This window comes from Octopus bimaculoides, chromosome 18 (assembly GCF_001194135.2).
Source record: "Octopus bimaculoides isolate UCB-OBI-ISO-001 chromosome 18, ASM119413v2, whole genome shotgun sequence".
Taxonomy (NCBI): Eukaryota; Metazoa; Mollusca; class Cephalopoda; order Octopoda; family Octopodidae; genus Octopus; species Octopus bimaculoides.
Window position 1 is genome coordinate 20,589,475 of NC_068998.1, and position 6,217 is coordinate 20,595,691.

At 38.5% G+C, this 6,217-nt stretch overlaps 1 protein-coding gene across 10 annotated transcripts in view; it reads right to left on the bottom strand.

Moving 5' to 3' along the window:
- Positions 1-6,217, bottom strand: part of LOC106869927 (tripartite motif-containing protein 2) — a 47,194-nt gene that overhangs the window by 20,327 nt on the left and 20,650 nt on the right. Inside the window, exon 1 of one of the 10 annotated variants that reach the window (XM_052974235.1) lies at positions 962-2,068. The exons of the other annotated variants lie outside the window; for them this stretch is intronic. The gene's annotated coding sequence lies outside the window, so the exon portion shown is untranslated. Of the gene's footprint in view, positions 1-961; positions 2,069-6,217 lie in introns of those variants that run through there. 10 annotated transcript variants of the gene reach the window in all.

The window sequence follows — 6,217 nt, forward strand, 5'->3', positions numbered from 1 at the left end:
AGAGAGAGAGAGAGAGAGAGAGAGAGAGAGAGAGACAGAAAGAGAGAGAGAGAGTGTGTGTATGTATGCATGTGTGTGTCTGTAACAGGTTATATCAGTTACATTGTTGCAACTCTGTGAGAAAGTGTAAAACGCACCATAATCAACATGGAGAAGAAAGATATTGATTACAGTTTTTATTTTCTTCTAAATTTCACGTATGGTCGATACACAAAACTATATGTAATAATCGGCTTTTGTTCTTTTTTTTTTTTGCAGTGTCTGTAAGGAAGGGCTGCTTGCTAAAAATAGTGTGTCGAAGCGAAAACGACTGACCTCTAATGTTCTATGAAGGTTCATATTTATATCTATTGAAAAGCTGAGTGTATGTTGGAGAACAATGGAACGTAAATTATCTCATCAATGTTAACCTGATTTTGATCTAAGGACGTTAATTCAAACACTAGAACCAAGTGACCATATAAATTTCCTGGTACTAATGGTGAAAACACTGGAAGGAATCTCGTAGAAAAATCTAGGCTAAAGTTTCGATTCCTGGCAAAGAATCCAAGAAATGATTTCTTACATTACTCCCCACGCCTAGAGAGTTTTTAAAACAAATGGTATAGGAAAAATGGGTGTAGAAAAAGAGCAATGAGTGCATGTTTATATATATACAGAAAGTGCGCGAGCTTGGAGTGCATGTATATGCACATAGGACAAAATAAATAATTCAGGACAGTCAGAAAAAAAAAGGACTAAAACACAGAAAATTCATATACATATATATACGTACAGGACTTTGAACATGCAAGCAACAATCAGTTATAGAGAAGCAAAGTTGATAACAAAAGTAGGACTTTTGTAAATTTCGTAACACAAGTAAAAACTTTATAAAATAGACTGAAAACAAATAAGTGTTCTCCCAATTTCAACAGGTAAGTGATTAAAAGGTGTGTAATGTTGTATGCAAATGGCTCACCTGGAAAAGTAGTGTTCAATTAAGGACTTGAACATATCTGGCAGGTCAGCGGACCTTCGTCCCCATTTGGTACGGATTGACTGGGGAGAAGTTGAAGCGATCGCAGAAGAAAATGACGATGTTGTATCCGTTTGGGGGAAAAGTGGATGATGATGCTTATTCGGATTCGACAATGGCTTCCATGATGATGACATTTCGTTTTCCATTTATGTTGATGATGGAATACTTTGCTTTTCCGTCGAGAACTCAGTGTGTCCATTAATTAATGTCCGATGGGACATGCGTAGCGATATTCTGTGGCCAAGGGCTAATTGCTAAGAAATGGGATATGTGTGCTCGGAAACGATGAACACACGTTGCTGGGTCTAAAAAGTCCTGTGGAGAAACAGGAACTACCATTTGACAAGGTAAGGCCAATGTGGTGCCGCATACTAACTCTGCCGGTGAGTATCCGATTTTTAAAAAAACTGCGGCGCGAATATCGAAAAGAATTGCCTGTGAAAACGTTCGACGTACCATTTGCCGAGGGATGGTAGGCTGTTGTGCGGCAGTGCTTACATCCAAGAAGATATGTGGGCTCACTGGAGAGGTGAGAGTCGAACTGACGTCCTCTGTCAGACGTGATCGTTGTGGATGCACCTAAATGCGATATCCAGTGAAAAACTAGTCTTAGTGACGGTTTCTGTTGAAATATCTGATAGAGGGAAAACTTCAGGCCATTGGGAAAATCGGCCGATGTAGGTTAGTAGGTGCGTACAATTCTGGGAAAGAAGCAGAGATCCAACAATGTCGACGAGTACGCATCAGGTATCGCAAATGTACCGAGTGGGGACTTAATACGGCGGTGGATTTTTGCCTTTTGACATGCGACGCAACTCCTGGCCCAAGTACGGATGTCCCTGTTGAGGACCTACCACTGGTTAGAGCATCTCTAACCTTCTTGGTCTTATTCTCAATAGGAACATCAATAAGTGGTATGTTAATTCCCGCTTGTGGTGAGCGAACATTGCTGTCTCATTGACAGTGACGAAATGGTTATAGATTCTGTAGAAATGCTCGGCCAAATTTACAAGGATCATCTCTTTGCCTTTTAACCGTTGATCCGTCTGTACTCAGTGGTGAGATAAGCCGGAGATCTGAAGCTCTCAAAGCTTTATAACGGAGATGAGAAATGAGGATAATGCTGGAATGAAATATATACATCTTGAGATTGTAGCGGCGCGTGTGGCCGCCATCTTGGGAAGTGCCATTGCACATGTGCAAGGACTTGCCGTCAGCGGAAGTACCCGAGCACGCATGCGCAATGCAACAGGTGGAGAGAAAGAAATAGCGTTCAATCTCTTATTCCATCCAGCAACTGTGGCGACAGGACGTTCTTTCAGGCTGTCACAACTCGACCCCGACATGTGGTCGAAGCTTCCGTTGGTATTCTAGCGGCATGCCTGTTCACCCAGGAACGAAACGGCTCTACACCAACCTAGAATAAATTATTCATCTGTTGTTACCGTTATCCTTCGTGTTGTTGTATTTCTGAATTTTAATGATTAATATAAGAACTGGGGAGAGACGGCCGAGCCGTCATATCTCATCCAATTCTTATAAGATTGAAACTGAACTGGTAAGCGATATTTTATTCTCCATTATAAAATACAATGGTTGCCATACATGAATGAACATAACATAACAGGTTACTACAAAGATGTGTTAGAGAACTTCGTGATTAGGCTGGACTGTTGATGTTGTAGACATAGTTGACGTACTGCTTGGTGGTGTGTAGAGGCAGCTGTTGGTCTGTTGGTTGTGTGATGTTCATACAGCAATGATGTAGACAGGCGTCTGATGGAGATGAAAACGGAGACAGGCTGCTGTTAGATACATCGTTGCTGGAGACGAATTGCGTGTGTGGTCAGTGGCGACTGCCAAAGACCTAGAACAGTCGAGAACTGCCGTACTTATTGGGAATAGTGGGCTCTCAGAAGCTGGTGATTAATTTCCCGCGTAAGGAAAAATAAACTGTTGCACCAACACGATTGGACAGATGGAACCAACCAATACAAACAACAGGTTCGTTTAATTACGTGGTCATGTGACCGCTGGAACGAAAAGGCCTTGTGGAGCCGATATTGATGAGTCAAAATGAAAACATCTCACACAATGACAGTGTAAATCACTTCTGTTATAGCTTCATAGAAGTATCTTGTACTGTTACTGCTTGTACAGGACTGAACTTCATCCAAGCATTCCTGTTTACTACAATAAAAGCACACTTCTTAATTTGAAATGAGCAGTTTCATTGTGACTTCTGAAAAGATGGTTCTTCTAGTCCAGGAGAGCCTGTATATTTTTGTTATTCTCATCTAATGAATCCATAGTGATATTGAGTAAAAAAAAAGTCTCTGAAAACTGCCCAATCTTCTTTCATACCAGCAGAGGATAAGTGTGGGCTGTTGAATTTGTTCTCCAACACCTCACAGAAATTTTCTTTGAAGGACACCGAAAGCCCATTTGAAGACATTCTGCCTTCCCCTTACCTTCCCTCCCTTAAGACTGTCATATGACCTGAATGTAAACATTGAATGAACATATGATGAGTCTATGGTCAATCCTGCAGTCTCTGCCTGCATGGCTCTAGTCACCCTTACATCCTACCAGTTGCTTTTCCTTATGGTGGCGCACTTGATAATAATATGCCGGTGCCCAGAGCAAGCATGGTGTTCTTTTATGGTGAGGAAGGCATGAAATAGTATTTGAGATGAACAGATTACATTCTGCACATGTTTTCAGCAGTTGAAGACCATTTCTTTTGCACTTTACAACTTCATTCCTTCCGATGATTATCTCCCAGTTCTCACAGTCAGAATTGACAGTGAGAACTGATGTTAGTGTTGAAATAACCAATAATAAATATTTTTCTATATTTAAGAGATGAGAAATTATATACATTATTTACATTATTTACATTTGGCGGATATTTGTCCTCATCTTGTTTGTTGTTAATGAATTTAGATATGACCCGGAAGAAGGAGTCACCTTTGAGGTATATTACCAAAGATTTGAACAAATTTTTGAAAAAGAATGCCAAGACTGAACAGATGAAATGAAAACGCATCTAATTCTGATAGAGCATGAGAAATACTGTAACTTTATATTGCCTAAAAAAGTTTATGGCATAAATTTCATGGACACAATTGACATTTTATGTAAGATGTTTGGTGAAAAATCATCATCGTTCAACATACATTGGAAGTGTTTGAACACTGAGAAAAACGATCGTGAAGACTTTACCACATATGCGAGAGATTTAAACTGGATAAACTAACACCAGGCTTGTTCAAGTGCCTGATTTTTGTTCAAGGACTTACTGCTAAAAAGGACACAGAAGTCAGAATGAAAATTCTCACAAAGCTGAAAATGAACCAGGATATAACTTTCCAGAAACTATCAGAAGAATGTGATAAGGTATTGAAAAAAGACACAGAAACCAATTGAAGAAGAGATTCATAGAAAAGAACCAGACAGATAAGAAGAACCTATGGAATGGCTGTATGACATATTCCAGGTACCAACATCATTACAGGTGGTTGAATCTATGCATACAAATGGAAGAAAAAAGGAAGAACACAGAGTTCCTATACATAGATGCTAAAAAAGAAAAAAAATATTAAGTTGGAAAAAAGATGTTAAAATGGGAGGAAGGGTGAATAAAATAAAATAAAATTACTTGCTTCTCAAACAAAAAAACAAACCAACAGGGGAGATGTTGTAGTAAAAATGGTACTCCCCTTCTCACGTGATAATATAGTCAATATCGACAATATAGACAATCAGTTGTTGTAGGGTGTCAATAATAGAGTCATTGTATGAGTTCTCAGTTGGAGTTAGTGGTAGTTACATAATATATACAAGTTTGAGTTACCGTCAAGGTAGATGTTTCAAAGTCATGATAGACAAGTCAAAGATAATAAGATGTGGAATACTGTCACAACATAATAGTGGTAACAAGAATATCAGAGTGCCAACAATAATATACAAGTGGGTGAGGATCCACACTATAGAAGAACACTCCAGTACTTATTTTTTTTTCTTTTGGTCTCTTTTGCCGAAGCTCTAAGTTACGAAGATAGAAACATACTAGCACCGGTTGTAAAGAGGTGGAGACGGGATACACACACACACACACACACATGATGGGCTGCTTCCACTTTCTCTCTACCAAATCCACTCTCAAGGCTACAGTAGAAGACACTTGCCCAAGGTGCCATCCAGTTGCACTGAACCCAGAACCATGTGGTTAAAAAGCAAGCTTCTTACCGCACAGCCATGTCACTTTTTTCCTTTTGAATTAATCCTTCAAGTACTAAACCACCTGGCTCTGCCTCCAGTTCCTTTCATTTTAAAGTGTTAATATGTAAATTAAAATCTCAAATCATAATTATGTATCAGAATTTTTTTGTTAAGCAATATTCCAAATATCAGTTTAATAATCTTGTCTAATTTTGGGTGCAAGGCCAGAAATTTTGAGAGGAGGGGCAGTTGATTATATTAACCCCAGTGCTCAACTGATACTTATTTTGTGAACTCCAAAAGGATGAAAGACAAAGTTAACCCTCTATAGAATTTAAACTCAGAACATAAAGCTGGAAGAAATGCTGCTAAGCATTTTGTCTGTCATGCTAATGATTCTGCCAGTCTGCCACCTTTAAATGCCTTTTGATTACAATGTGTAACACGATTTTTGTCATTGAGTAACAACAGTTATTTCCTATCTGCTTACCCTTAGAAAGTATGAAAAACAGTTAATATTTCCTTCAAACTTTGCTTTTGTTACATTTATGCAAGCTCTCAAGACATGGCTATAATGTTCCCCTACTACTGCTGCTCATGACATGCTCAAATGGCTAGCATCAAGCAACTGACATGCAAATCTGTGGTACTGAGCAGAATATTTGCTATAATGATATTTCTACTTCAGCAACACAGTGCTGAATCTGTCTGAAATGTAATGGAAAATAGGTCAGTTTGAAAACATTGATGTCCAGGTCCCAAAATCAAAGCTTGAAGAGAATAGTAGCCATTTCCTTTCATTTCTAGATAGAAGCAAATAGGAAATAACATTTACCAACCAAAGACAAAAAAAAAAAAAATTAAAATTTTGTTTCACAATGTAATGATAATACCAGATATTTTACTAAATCTTTTCAAATTAAATTCTTGATCATTTTTGAAACAAGATGAAGCATAAAGGCAAGGTATTTC